Here is a 15,653-nt window from a genome sequence, read left to right on the forward strand (position 1 = left end):
CTGAACATTTTTTCATGTGTTTCTTGGCCATTTGTATTTCCTCTTCAGAGAACTGTCTTTTCATATCTTTTGCCCATTTTATAATTGGGCCGACTGTACTATTGTCATTGAGTTGTAGGATTTCTTTATATATGCAAGATATCAGTCTTTTGTCAGATACATGGTTTCCAAAAATTTTTTCCCATTGAGTTGCTGCCTCTTTACCTTTTTGAGAAATTCCTTTGAGGTGCAGAAACTTCTAAGCTTGAGGAGTTCCCATTTATCTATTTTGTCTTTTGTTGCTTGTGCTTTGGGTGTAAAGTCTAGGAAGTGGCCGCCTAATACAAGGTCTTGAAGATGTTTTCCTACATTATCTTCTAGGAGTTTTATGGTACTTTCTTTTATATTGAGATCTTTGGTCCATTTTGAGTTAATTTTTGTGTAGGGTGTGAGGTAGGGGTCCTCTTTCATTCTTTTGGATACGGATATCCAACTCTCCCAGCCCCATTTGTTGAAAAGACCATTATGAATCAGTTCAGTGACTTTGGGGGCCTTATCAAAGATCAGTCGGCCAGAGATCTGAGGGTCTATCTCCGAATTCTCAATTCGATTCCATTGATCTATATGTCTGTCTTTGTGCCAGTACCATGCTGTTTTGGCAACTGTGGCTTTATAATAAGCTTCCAAGTCAGGGAGTGTAAGTCCTCCCACTTGGTTTTTCTTTTTTAGAGTGTCTTTAGCAATTCGAGGCATCTTCCCTTTCCAAATAAATTTGATAACTAGCTTTTCCAAGTCTGCAAAGTAGGTTGTTGGAATTTTGATTGGGATTGCATTGAATCTGTAGATGAGTTTGGGTAGAATTGACATCTTAATGACATTTAGTCTTCCTATCCATGAACATGGAATATTTTTCCATCTTTTAAGGTCCCCTTCTATTTCTTTTAGTAGAGTTATGTAGTTTTCTTTGTATAGGTCTTTTACATCTTTGGTTAAGTTTATTCCTAGGTACTTGATTTTTTTAGTTGCTATTGAAAATGGTATCTTTTTCTTGAGTGTCTCTTCAGTTTGTTCATTTCTAGCATATAGAAACATTACTGACTTCTGTGCATTAACCTTGTATCCCGCTAGTTTGCTAAATTTGTTTATTAGCTCTAGTAGCTGTATCGTCGGTTTCTCAGGGTTTTCTAGATATAAGATCATATCATCTGCAAACAATGACAGTTTTACTTCTTCTTTTCCAATTTGGATGCCTTTTATTTCTTTGTCTTGCCGGATTGCCCTGGCTAGCACTTCCAGCACAATGTTGAATAACAGTGGTGACAGCGGGCATCCTTGTCTTGTTCCTGATCTTAGAGGGAAGGCTTTCAGTCTCTCACCATTGAGTACTATGCTGGCTGTGGGTTTTTCATATATGCTCTTTATCATGTTGAGGAAGTTTCCTTCAATTCCTACCTTTTGAAGTGTTTTTATCAAAAAGGGATGTTGGATTTTGTCAAATGCTTTTTCAGCATCTATTGAGATGATCAATTGATTTTTCCCTTTTGACTTGTTAATGTGTTGTAATACATTGATTGATTTTCTTATGTTGAACCATCCTTGCATGCCTGGAATAAACCCCACTTGGTCATGGTTTATGATTTTTTTAATGTGTCTTTGGATTCGATTTGCAAGTATTTTGTTGAGGATTTTTGCATGTATATTCATTAGGGAGATTGGCCAGTAGTTTTCCTTTTTTGTAGCATCTTTGCCTGGTTTTGGTATTAGATTTATGTTAGCTTCATAAAATGAGTTAGGTAATGTTCCATTTTCTTCAATGTTTTGAAAGAGTTTGAGTAAGATTGGTGTCAGTTCTTTCTGGAAAGTTTGGTAGAATTCCCCTGTGAAGCCATCTGGCCCTGGGCATTTATTTGTGGGAAGATTTTTGATGACTGATTGGATCTCTTTGCTTGTGATGGGTTAGTTGAGGTCTTCTATTTCTTCTCTGGTCAGTCTAGGTTGTTCATATGTTTCCAGGAAATTGTCCATTTCCTCTACATTATCCAGTTTGTTGCCATACAGTTGTTCATAGTATCCTCTTATAATTTTTTTAATTTCTTCAGGATCTGCAGTTATGTCACCTTTTTCATTCATTATTTTGTTTATATGGGTCTTCTCTCTCTTTGATTTTGTCATTCTAGCTAGGGGCTTGTCAATCTTGTTGATCTTCTCAAAGAACCAACTTTTGGTGATATTTATCCTCTCTATTGTTTTTTTTGTTCTCTATGTCATTTATTTGTGCTTTAATCCTTGTTATTTCTTTTCTTCTACTTGGTTTAGGATTGGTTTGCTGTTCATTTTCTAGCTTCTTCAGTTGATCCATTAGTTCTTTGATTTTGGCTCTTTCTTCCTTTTTAATATATGCGTTTAGTGCTATAAATTTCCCCCTTAGCACTGCTTTTGCCGCATCCCATAGGTTTTGGTATGTTGTGTTCTCATTTTCATTCATCTCTATATATTTAGCAATTTCTCTTGCTATTTCTTCTTTAACCCACTGATTGTTTAGGAGTGTGTTGTTTAACCTCCAGATATTTGTGAATTTTCTAAGTCTCTGATGGTTATTGACTTCTAATTGTATTCCATTGTGGTCAGAGAATGTGCTTTGAATAATTTCAATCTTTTTAAATTTATTGAGGCTTGTTTTATGTCCCACCATGTGATCTATTCTGGAGAAAGTTCCATGAGCACTAGAAAAGTATGTGTATCCTGGTGGTTTGGGATGTAATGTCCTGTATATGTCTATTAAATCTAATTCATTTATCAGATTGTTTAGGTTTTCAATTTCCTTATTGGTCTTCTGTCTGGTTGATCTATCTATAGGAGAGAGTGATGTGTTGAAGTCTCCCACAATTATTGTGGAAACATCAATTGCTTCCTTTAGTTTTGCCAGTGTTTCTCTCATGTATTTTGTGGCACCTTGATTGGGTGCATAGACATTTACGACTGTTATTTCTTGCTGAATTGCCCCTTTTATTAGTATGTAGTGGCCTTCTTTGTCTCTCAAAACATCCCTGCATTTGAAGTCTATTTTATCTGAGATTAATATTGCTGCACCTGCTTTCTTTTGGCTGTAGCTTGCATGAAATATTTTTTCCATCCTTTCATTTTCAGTTTCTTTGTGTCCCTGTGTCTAAGATGAGTCTCTTGTATGCAACATATTGATGGTTCATTTTTTTTGATCCATTCTGCGAATCTATATCTTTTAATTGGGGAGTTTAATCCATTTACATTCAACGTTATAACCATGAAGGCATTTCTTGAATCAGCCATCTTATCCTTTGGTTTATGTTTGTCATATTTTTCCCCTCTGTCTATTAATATCCTTTATTGTACCCATACCGAATCTCTTTAGTACTGAACCTTTCTCCAAGTCTCTCTGTCCTTTCTTTGTTTCTCTGTCTGTAGGGCTCCCTTTAGTATCTCCAGTAGGGCAGGTCTCTTGTTAGCATATTCTCTCAGCATTTGTTTGCCTGTGAAAAATTTAAGCTCTCCCTCAAATTTGAAGGAGAGCTTTGCTGGATAAAGTATTCTTGGCTGGAAATTTTTCTCACTCAGAATTTTAAATATATCGTGCCACTGCCTTCTCGCCTCCATGGTGGCTGCTGAGTAGTCAGTACTTAGTCTTATGCTGTTTCCTTTGTATGTGGTGAATTGCTTTTCTCTTGCTGCTTTCAGAACTTGCTCCTTCTCTTCTGTGTTTGACAGTGTGATCAGTATATGTCTCGGAGTGGGTTTATTTGGATTTATTCTATTTGGGGTTCGCTGAGCATTTATGATTTGTGTATTTATGTTGTTTAGAAGATTTGGGAAGTTTTCCCCAACAATTTCTTTGAATACTCTTCCTAGACCTTTACCCTTTTCTTCCCCTTCTGGGACACCAATGAGTCTTATATTTGGACGTTTCATATTATCTATCATATCCCTGAGGTCCATTTCGATTTTTTCAATTTTTTTTCCCCATTGTTTCTTTTATGCTTTCATTTTCCATTCTGTCATCTTCGAGGTCACTGATTCGTTGTTCAACTTCCTCTAGTCTTGTACTATGAGTGTCCAGAATCTTTTTAATTTGGTCAACAGTTTCTTTAATTTCCATAAGATCATCCATTTTTTTATTTAGTCTTGCAATGTCTTCTTTTTTTTTTTTTTTTTTAATCATCATTTTATTGAGATATATTCACATACCACGCAGTCATACAAAACAAATTGTACTTTCGATTGTTTACAGTACCATTACATAGTTGTACATTCATCACCTAAATCAATCCCTGACACCTTCATTAGCACACACACAAAAATAACAAGAATAATAATTAGAGTGAAAAAGAGCAATTGAAGTAAAAAAGAACACTAGGTACCTTTGTCTGTTTGTTTGCTTCCCCTACTTTTCTACACATCCATCCATAAACTAGACAAAGTGGAGTTTGGTCCTTATGGCATTCCCAATCCCACTGTCACCCCTCATAAGCTACATTTTATACAACTGTCTTCGAGATTCATGGGTTCTGGGTTGTAGTTTAATAGTTTCAGGTATCCACCACCAGCTACCCCAATTCTTTAGAACCTAAAAAGGGTTGTCTAAAGTGTGCGTAAGAGTGCCCACCAGAGTGATCTCTCGGCTCGTTTTGGAATCTCTCTGCCACTGAAGCTTATTTCATTTCCTTTCACATCCCCCTTTTGGTCAAGAAGATGTTCTCCATCCCACGATGCCGGGTCTACATTCCTCCCCGGGAGTCATATTCCACGTTGCCAGGGAGATTCACTTCCCTGGGTGTCTGATCCCACGTAGGGGGGAGGGCAGTGATTTCACCTTTCAAGTTGGCTTAGCCAGAGAGAGAGGGCCACATCTGAGCAACAAAGAGGCATTCAGGAGGAGACTCTTAGGCACAAATACAGGGAGGCCTAGCCTCTCCTTTGCAGCAACCGTCTTCCCAAGGGTAAAACTTATGGTAGAGGGCTCAACCCATCAAACCACCAGTCCCCTATGTCTGTGGTCATGTTAGCAACCATGGAGGTGGGGTAGGCGAATACCCCTGCATTCTCCACAGGCTCCTCAAGGGGGCACTACATCTTTTTTTTTTTTTTAACTTTCCCTTCTTTTTTCAAATCAACTGTATGAAAAAAAAAGTTAAAAAGAAAACAAACATACAATAAAAGAACATTTCAAAGAGACCATAGCAAGGGAGTAAGAAAAAGACAACTAACCTAAGATAACTGCTTAACTTCCAACATGTTCCTACTTTACCCCAAGAAAGTTACATAATATAGCAACATTTCAGTGAACTTGTTCCTACTACATCCATCAGAAATTAACAGACCATAGTCATTTCTGGGCATCCCCAGAACGTTAAATAGCTTATCTGTTCTTCTTGGATTATTGTTCCCCCTTCCTTAATTGCTCTCTACTGCTAGTTCCCCTACATTCTACCTTATAAACCATTTGTTTTACATTTTTCAAAGTTCACATTAGTGGTAGCATATAATATTTCTCTTTTTGTGCCTGGCTTATTTCGCTCAGCATTATGTCTTCAAGGTTCATCCATGTTGTCATAGGTTTCACCAGATCGTTCCTTCTTACTGCCGCATAGTATTCCATCGTGTGTATATACCACATTTTATTTATCCACTCATCTGTTGAAGGACATTTGGGTTGTTTCCATCTCTTGGCAATTGTGAATAATGCTGCTATGAACATTGGCGTGCAGATATCTGTTCGTGTCACTGCTTTCCGATCTTCCGGGTATATACCGAGAAGTGCAATCGCTGGATCGAATGGTAGCTCTATATCTAGTTTTCTAAGGAACTGCCAGACTGACTTCCAGAGTGGCTGAACCATTATACAGTCCCACCAACAATGAATAAGAGTTCCAATTTCTCCACATCCCCTCCAGCATTTGTAGTTTCCTGTTTGTTTAATGGCAGCCATTCTAACCGGTGTTAGATGGTATCTCATTGTGGTCTTAATTTGCATCTCTCTAATAGCTAGTGAAGCTGAACATTTTTTCATGTGTTTCTTGGCCATTTGTATTTCCTCTTCAGAGAACTGTCTTTTCATATCTTTTGCCCATTTTATAATTGGGCTGTCTGTACTATTGTCATTGAGTTGTAGGATTTCTTTGTATATGCAAGATATCAGTCTTTTGTCAGATACATGGTTTCCAAAAATTTTTTCCCATTGAGTTGGCTACCTCTTTACCTTTTTGAGAAATTCCTTTGAGGTGCAGAAACTTCTAAGCTTGAGGAGTTCCCATTTATCTATTTTCTCTTTGTTGCTTGTGCTTTGGGTGTAAAGTCTAGGAAGTGGCCTCCTAATACAAGGTCTTGAAGATGTTTTCCTACATTATCTTCTAGGAGTTTTATGGTACTTTCTTTTATATTGAGATCTTTGGTCCATTTGAGTTAATTTTTGTGTAGGGGGTGAGGTAGGGGTCCTCTTTCATTCTTTTGGATATGGATATCCAACTCTCCCAGCCCCATTTGTTGAAAAGACCATTATGGCTCAGTTCGGTGACTTTAGGGGCCTTATCAAAGATCAGTCGGCCATAGATCTGAGGGTCTATCTCTGAATTCTCAATTCGATTCCATTGATCTATATGTCTATCTTTGTGCCAGTACCATGCTGTTTTGGCAACTGTGGCTTTATAATAAGCTTCAAAGTCAGGGAGTGTAAGTCCTCCCACTTCGTTTTTCTTTTTAGAGTGTCTTTAGCAATTCGAGGCATCTTCCCTTTCCAAATAAATTTGATAACTAGCTTTTCCAAGTCTGCAAAGTAGGTTGTTGGAATTTTGATTGGGATTGCATTGAATCTGTAGATGAGTTTGGGTAGAATTGACATCTTAATGACATTTAGCCTTCCTATCCATGAACATGGAATATTTTTCCATCTTTTAAGGTCCCCTTCTATTTCTTTTAGTAGAGTTATGTAGTTTTCTTTGTATAGGTCTTTTACATCTTTGGTTAAGTTTATTCCTAGGTACTTGATTTTTTTAGTTGCTATTGAAAATGGTATCTTTTTCTTGAGTGTCTCTTCAGTTTGTTCATTTCTAGCATATAGAAACATTACTGACTTATGTGCATTAATCTTGTATCCCGCTACTTTGCTAAATTTGTTTATTAGCTCTAGTAGGTGTATCGTTGATTTCTCAGGGTTTTCTAGATATAAGATCATATCATCTGCAAACAATGACAGTTTTACTTCTTCTTTTCCAATTTTGATGCCTTTTATTTCTTTGTCTTGCCGGATTGCCCTGGCTAGCACTTCCAGCACAATGTTGAATAACAGTGGTGACAGTGGGCATCCTTGTCTTGTTCCTGATCTTAGAGGGAAGGCTTTCAGTTTCTCACCATTGAGTACTATGCTGGCTGTGGGTTTTTCATATATGCTCTTTATCATGTTGAGGAAGTTTCCTTCAATTCCTACCTTTTGAAGTGTTTTTATCAAAAAGGGATGTTGGATTTTGTCAAATGCTTTTTCAGCATCTATTGAGATGATCAATTGATTTTTCCCTTTCGAGTTTTTAATGTGTTGTAATACATTGATTGATTTTCTTATGTTGAACCATCCTTGCATGCCTGGAATAAACCCCACTTGGTCATGGTTTATGATTTTTTTAATGTGTCTTTGGATTCGATTTGCAAGTATTTTGTTGAGGATTTTTGCATCTATATTCATTAGGGAGATTGGCCGGTAGTTTTCCTTTTTTGTAGCATCTTTGCCTGGTTTTGGTATTAGATTGATGTTAGCTTCATAAAATGAGTTAGGTAATGTTCCATTTTCTTCAATGTTTTGAAAGAGTTTGAGTAAGATTGGTGTCAGTTCTTTCTGGAAAGTTTGGTAGAATTCCCCTGTGAAGCCATCTGGCCCTGGGCATTTATTTGTGGGAAGATTTTTGATGACTGATTGGATCTCTTTGCTTGTGATGGGTTAGTTGAGGTCTTCTATTTCTTCTCTGGTCAGTCTAGGTTGTTCATATGTTTCCAGGAAATTGTCCATTTCCTCTACATTATCCAGTTTGTTGCCATACAGTTGTTCATAGTATCCTCTTATAATTTTTTTAATTTCTTCAGGATCTGCAGTTATGTCACCTTTTTCATTCATTATTTTGTTTATATGGGTCTTCTCTCTCTTTGATTTTGTCAGTCTAGCTAGGGGCTTGTCAATCTTGTTGATCTTCTCAAAGAACCAACTTTTGGTAATATTTATCCTCTCTATTGTTTTTTTTGTTCTCTATGTCATTTATTTGTGCTTTAATCCTTGTTATTTCTTTTCTTGTACTTGGTTTAGGATTGGTTTGCTGTTCATTTTCTAGCTTCTTCAGTTGATCCATTAGTTCTTTGATTTTGGCTCTTTCTTCCTTTTTAATATATGCGTTTAGTGCTATAAATTTCCCCCTTAGCACTGCTTTTGCCGCATCCCATAGGTTTTGGTATGTTCTCACTCAGAATTTTAAATATGTCATGCCACTGCCTTCTTGCCTCCATGGTGGCTGCTGAGTAGTCACTACTTAGTCTTATGATGTTTCCTTTGTATGTGGTGAATTGCTTTTCTCTTGCTGCTTTCAGAACTTGCTCCTTCTCTTCTGTGTTTGACAGTGTGATCAGTATATGTCTCGGAGTGGGTTTATTTGGATTTATTCTCTTTGGAGTTCGCTGAGCATTTATGATTTGTGTATTTATGTTGTTTTGAAGATTTGGGAAGTTTTCCCCAACAATTTCTTTGAATACTCTTCCTAGACCTTTACCCTTTTCTTCCCCTTCTGGGACACCAATGAGTCTTATATTCGGACGTTTCATATTATCTATCATATCCCTGAGGTCCATTTCGATTTTTTCAATTTTTTTCCCCATTCTTTCTTTTATGCTTTCATTTTCCATTCTGTCATCTTCCAGGTCACTGATTCGTTGTTCAACTTCCTCTAGTCTTGTACTATGAGTGTCCAGAATCTTTTTAATTTGGTCAACAGTTTCTTTAATTTCCATAAGATCATCCATTTTTTTATTTAGTCTTGCAATGTCTTCTTTATGCTCTTCTAGGGTCTTCTTGATTTCCTTTGTCTCCCGTACTATGGTCTCATTGTTCATCTTTAGTTCTTTGAGTAGCTGCTCTAGGTGCTGTGTCTCTTCTGGTCTTTTGATTTGGGTGCTTGGGCTTGGGTTATCCATATCGTCTGTTTTTTTCATATGCTTTATAATTTTCTGTTGTTTTTGGCCTCGTGGCATTTGCTGAACTTGATAGGGTTCTTTGAGGATTTGTAGACTAATTGAAGTCCTTATCTCTAATTTATCAGATCTACAGCTTCGTGGAGTACACTTTCTCTAACTAACCAGCAGGTGGCGTCCACGAGCCACCTGTTCTCCACAAGCCAGTTCTCCCTTGCTTAGCCTTTTTGGTGAGTGGGGGAGTGAGTCTTGTGGGGTCCAGTTGGTGTACCAAGCTTGCATGTGTAGTTGGTGTTGCCTGCCCTGTATATGGGGCGTGTTTTTGGGCAGTCAGGGAGGTGGGGGTGGCTCTAACAATCAAATCTCCCTGGTGATCCTAGAGTTTTAAGGCTGCTGCAATAGTCTAATCCTTCAGTTCAGTCCTGCCACAGTTTGTCTCTGCCACTGACCCACAAGTCCTTGGTATTGGCGTATGGCTCCTGAGACTTTGCAAGTGGGCCCCTCTTCCAGGCTGTGCACCCCTGGTCCTCTGCTGAGGGATGACTGTGCTATGTCACAGGTGAGTGCCGTCCCCCCAGGGCAGTTCTGGGCTGCTGGGCTGTGTAGGGAGGCTCCCAGTCTGCTGAAATGATGGCTGAATGGGGCTTTGTTAATTCACACTGCTCCACCTTCCCAACTCTGGGACAATCAGCTGAGGTTGCAGGGAAGGCTAATGTCCACGCCCAGTTTTGTGGTGTGTGCCTGTTATTTGAAGCACTTCCCTCACACTGGGTTGTCTGGGGTAGTTCTGGGCTATGGGGCTGGCGATGGGCAGGAGTGTTTCCTGTCCACCAGGATGATGGCTGTGAGCGGACACCCCCCTTTCCTTGGGAAGTTGTGGTGTTTAGTGAATTTTCTCAGCCACCGGATTATTGCGTTTTGTCTCAGAGCTCTCCTAGTTCTGCTCTTGACTTGACCTGCGCAAATTGCAGGTCTTTGAAGCTTTCTGTATTCAGCTTCTTAGAGTAATTGTTTTAGAAAAAGAAAAAAGGATTAAAAAAAAAAGGGGCCCTCCTCAGAGATCTAATGGGTTATTGAAATGCTAAGAGACAAAGCAACCAGGGCCATTAAGGAAAGGTCTACAGGGCAGAGGGTTCAGCTTTTCTTCGGGATTTGCATATGCGCCTCAGGGCCCGAGCTCGGGCCTGAGCTCTGCCCTTCCCCCTTCCATGCTCACCAGAGCTCCAAAAATCCTCCGCTTTTATTTTGGAGTTTTTCGTGTTGTTTTTTTTCTATGCCTGTCTCCTCTCTGCTGGGCTGGCTGCTCTCAGATTCTCTGGTGTCTGGTCTCCGTCTATCTATGGTTGGAATTTGGATCAACAGAATGAGTTTCCGATAAGGGCTGCCACTGAGTTCTCCCTTCTCCTTCCCGGAGCTGACAGCCCCTCCTCCCACGGGACTGAGCCTGGCAGGGAGGGGCGCGGGTCCCCTGGCCGCAAAAACTTACAGATTTCGCTGATCTCAGCAGTTCCACGTTTTCATGAGTGTTGTATGAAGTATGCCCAAAGTCAGATTGCTCTGTGGTGTCTAGTCCACGCCGTTCCTGGCTTTCTACCTCCTTTCCTGGAGGAGTAACTAAAACATACAGCTCTCCAGTCTGCCATCTTGCCCCGCCTTGGATTGGCTTTTATAAAAGGGGTTTATTTGGTTACAAAGTTACAGTCTTAAGGCCATAAAGTATCCAAGGTAAGTCATCAACAATTGGGTACTTTCACTGGAGGATGGCCAATGGTGTCCAGAAAACCTGTTAGCTGGGAAGGCATGTGGCTGGCATCTGCTCCAGAGTTCTGGTTTCAAAATGGCTCTCTCCCAGGATGTTCCTCTCTAGGTTGCAGTTCTTCAAAAATGTCACTCTTAGTTGCTCTTGGGGTGTTTGTCCTCTCTTAGCTTCTCCGGAGCAAGAGTTGGCTTTCAATGACTGTCTTCAAACTGTCTTTCATCTGTAGCTACTCTCTCAGCTTCTGTGCATTCTTCCGAGTGTCCCTCTTGACTGTAGCAAGCTTGCTGCTTCTGTCTGAGCTTTTATAGGGCTCCAGTGAACTAATCAAGGCCCATGCTGAATGGGCGGGGCCATGCCTCCATGGAAATTATCCAGTCAGGTTTATCACCCACAGTTGGGTGGGTCACATCTCCATGGAACACTCAAAGAATTAGTCTAATCAACACTAACACGTCTGCCCACACAAGATTACATCAAAGATAATGGCGTTTTGGGGAACATAATACATTCAAACGGACACACTACTTGAGCAAATAAACAAATTTAGAAGTGGCACGATATAAGATTAATGCACATAAATCAGTAATATTTCTGTACAGTAGAAATGACATAACCGAAGAGACACTCAAGAAAAAGATTCCATTCTCAGTAGCAACTAAAAAAATCAAGTACCTAGGAGTAAACTCAACCAAGAAAGTAAACAACCTCTATAAAGAAAATTATATAACTATATATAAAATATATATATAGAATGTGACCTAAAGGGATGGAGAAATATTCTGTGTTCATGGATAGGAAGGCTAAACATAATTAAAATTTCATTTCTACCCAAACTGATCTACAGATTTAATGCAATTCCCATAAAAATTCCAACAATGTAATTTGCGGACCCGGAAAAGCTTGTCATCAAATTTATTTGGAAGGGAAAGGGGCCTCAAATTGCTAAAAATATTCTAAAAGAGAAAAACAAAGTGGGAGGACTTGCACTGCCTGGCTTTGAAGCCACAGTAGGCAAAACAACATGGTATTGGCACAAAGATAGACATATTAATCAATGGAATTGAATTGAAAATTCGGAAATAGACTCCCAGATCTGTGGTCAACTGATTTTTGATAAGGCCCCCAAATCCACTGAATTGGGACATAACAGCCTCTTCAGTAAATGGGGCTGGGAGAATTGCATATCTATATGTAAAAGCATGGAAGAAGACCTCTACTGCATACCCTGTACAAAAATTAATTCAGCCTGGATCCAAGATCTCAATATAGGAGACTCGACCATCAAACTCTTAGAAGATAAAGTGGGGAAACATCTTCAAGACCTAGCAGTAGGAGGTCACTTCTTAGACCTTACACCTAAAGCACAAGCAGTGAAAGAAAAAATAGATAAATGGGAACTCCTCAGAATTAACATCTTCTGTACCTCAAAGGAATTTGTCTAAAAGGTAAAAAGATGGCTAACTCAATGGGAGAGAAGATTTGGAAACTATCTAATAAGAGACTGATATCTTGTATATATAAAGAAATCTTACAACTCAATGACATCAGTACAAATAACCCAATTATAAAACAGGCAAAAAATATAAAAAGTCTTTCTCCAAAGAGGAAATTCAAATGGCTATAAGCAAGAGTGAGAGGTGGTGATTTGCAGAGAGAGAGGCCTGGTTGGAGGCTGTTGTAAACAGGTGGAGGAAGCCAAAGACTTTGGTGATAGCTGTGGCATGGGAGTGAAAAAGGAGGTAGGGAGCAGCTGTACAGTCAAGGTTAAAGTGGCGATGGGCTGATCTCAGGCAGGGGGATGATGGAGTGGGATGACCTGAACACTTCCAAGGTTTTAATCCTGGAGGGCTGCCATTTTCAGGGAAAGTCTTGGTGGAGCCAGTTTTAAGAAAAGGTCATGCACAGGAAATGGAGTGGTATGAATTTGAAGTGAGAGACATCAAAATATAAAAATCAGATGGTTTTCGTGAGCTGCCTGTGTACATAGGAGAAAATGCACCGAGGAGGAGGGCAGTCCCAGAACTGAAAGGTGAAAGGCTGCGGGGAGCCTTTCTTTGATGGTGATGGTCAAAGAGTTACCCCCAGTGCCAGCAACTAGCTTTCATCTAAAACAGAGGAGCCTCACATTCACATGATATCCTGGGTTCCTTTTTAATCCAGCCTTTCCCCTCCTACCCCCACCAGGAACGTGGTATGACCGTGCTTTGATTTCTACACTGCGGAGCTGTCTCTCATAACTGATTCCCTGCTCCTGTAGGTCTCTAGCCTAGAAAGGAGTATTGCTCCATCCCATTTTACTCAACAAGATTCTTTTTCCTTTCAGAATGACTGTCATTGTACTGGATGGACTGCTGAATTTTTGAATTGCTTCCATCTTTTGACCACACTGGGAAATTGTCCGTGGAGTTGAACTATTTATTGCAGCAATTTCTGGCCTTATATAATTGAGGTAAGTTATACTTTATTTCCATGTAACTATCATGAAGTTGTCTTGTTTGTCTCCTTTAATTTTTTCTAGAAACTTTAATCCATTCTCCCCCACCTCCCATACTTCATGCTCTAATAATCCATTTGCAGTGCTCTTATCTGAAAATGTGTAAGAGTGCAGAAAAGATTTTTATAAAATGAAATATAGATCAAGCTGTTTGAAGAGTAAAGGTAAAAATGTATTACTCTTTGGATTAAATCAATAAAAGTACCCATATCCATAAATACAATATGCATAGCCTAGATTTCACTAGAGAAATTTAATAGATCAAAAGGACTATTATTTTTTTTTAAAACTTTTTACCCAAGTTCTCCTCCAGTTATATTTGTTTTCATAGTGAAACTTCTTTAGAACAGTTGCCTATATTTGCTGTTTCCACTTCTTAACTTCCCATTCTCTCTATAACTCACTTTTCTTTTCATTTTATTGAGATATATTCACATACCATGCAGTCATACAAAGCAAAGCGTATATTCAATTGTGCACAGTACCACCACATAGTTGTGCATTCATCACCAAAATCAATCCCTGACACCTTCATTACCACACACACAAAAATAACAAGAATAAAAATTAAAGTGAAAAAGAGCAATTAAAGTAAAAAAGAACACTGGGCGCCTTTTTTTGTTTTGTTTGGTTTGTTTGTTTCCTTCCCCTATTTTTCTACTCATCCTTCCATAAAGTAGACAAAGGGGAGTGTGGTCCATATGGCTTTCCCAATCACGTTTATACAATCGTCTTCAAGATCCATGGGTTCTGGGTTGTAGTTTGATAGTTTCTGGTATTTACTGCTAGCTACTCCAATTCACTAGAAGCTAAAAAGGGTTGTCTATATTGTGCATAAGAGTGCCCACCAGAGTGACCTCTTGGCTCCTTTTGGAATCTCTCTGCCACTGAAGCTTATTTCATTTCCTTTCACATCTCCCTTTTGGTCAAGAAGATGTTCTCCATCCCATGATGCCGGGTCTGGATTCCTCCTCGGAAGTCATATTCCATGTTGCCAGGGAGATTTACTCCCCTGGGTGTCTGATTCCACAAAGAGGGGAGGGCAGTGATTTCACCTTTCAAGTTGGCTTAGCTACGGAGAGAGGGCCACATCTGAGCAACAAAGAGGCATTCGGGAGGAGGCTCTTAGGCAGAATTATAGGGAGGCCTAGCCTCTCCTTTGCAGCAACAGTAAAAGGATTATTTTTAAGGCTACTTGAAGAAAATGGGGATACTTCAATAATAATATATTGTTGGCTTTATTCTAATAAAGAGAAGTTAAAACAATAGAAAACTCACCTGTTGTTCCATTTCTGGAGATAACCAATGCTAAATTCTTAGTATGTAATTTTCTTAGAATTTTAGGGATGTGGGTATGTATCAACTTGCTAGATTTTTACAGATATATACCACCACCTGCTTGCTCTGTGCCAGGCTCTGTTCTAAGCATGTGATTAATTTATTAACTCTCACAGCCCTGTGAGGTAAGTACTTTTCTTTTCTACATTTTACACGTAAGGAAATCAAAGTTCATAGGAAATAAATGACTCACCTGTGTCACACAGCTAACAAATGATGCAGTTGGGACTCAAACCCAGGCCAGTCAGATACCAAAGCCCATTTCAATGGACTTTTTACACACTTCTTTTCTTTAACATAATGCTTATCCCTTTTTTTCTCCAACGTCATTTTAAATAACTAGATAATATTCAGTTATATGGATATGCAATGGTTTTTCTACCCATCTTCTTTTGTTGGACATTTATATTGTTTCTCTTTTATTTACTGTTAGAAACAACATTGCAGCGAGCCTCTGTTGTGCACATCCATGATTATTTCCCTAGGACAGATTGCTGCAGTGGCATTGCCAGGTCAATAAATGTATCACTCAGGCTTTTGGTATGCTCTGCTAAATTGTCTTCTCAAAAATTGTACGAGTTTTTAGTTTCAGTAATAGTATATGGAAGTGCCTGATGACCATAAGACATTCATAGTTAGCAATTTGAATAATTCTATTTGCCTTTCTAAAAGATTCTGAGTGTCTTTATTCAGGCCCATATTATCTCTTGCCTGCACTGTCACCTTGGCCTCTTGATTGATTTCTCTCTCTCCACTCCAGACTGCACACTGCCCCTGAACGCAGTGCAGGTCAGTGGTTAGGGCATGGACTTTAGAGTCATCCTGGGTTCAGATCATGGCTTTGCTACTCTGCCTCAGTTTTCCCATCAAGAAAATTGAGATAATAATGAA

General features: G+C 39.1%; 1 protein-coding gene across 3 annotated transcripts in view; it reads left to right on the forward strand.

The window, feature by feature from the left end:
* Window positions 1-15,653, forward strand: part of KANK1 (KN motif and ankyrin repeat domains 1) — a 242,207-nt gene that overhangs the window by 85,453 nt on the left and 141,101 nt on the right. For all 3 annotated transcript variants that reach the window (XM_037851174.1, XM_037851175.1, XM_037851177.1), the window contains one exon: window positions 13,254-13,379. The gene's annotated coding sequence lies outside the window, so the exon portion shown is untranslated. The remainder of the gene's footprint in view (window positions 1-13,253; window positions 13,380-15,653) is intronic.

The sequence above is a fragment of the Choloepus didactylus genome, chromosome 10 (genome assembly GCF_015220235.1).
Source record: "Choloepus didactylus isolate mChoDid1 chromosome 10, mChoDid1.pri, whole genome shotgun sequence".
NCBI lineage: Eukaryota > Metazoa > Chordata > Mammalia > Pilosa > Megalonychidae > Choloepus > Choloepus didactylus.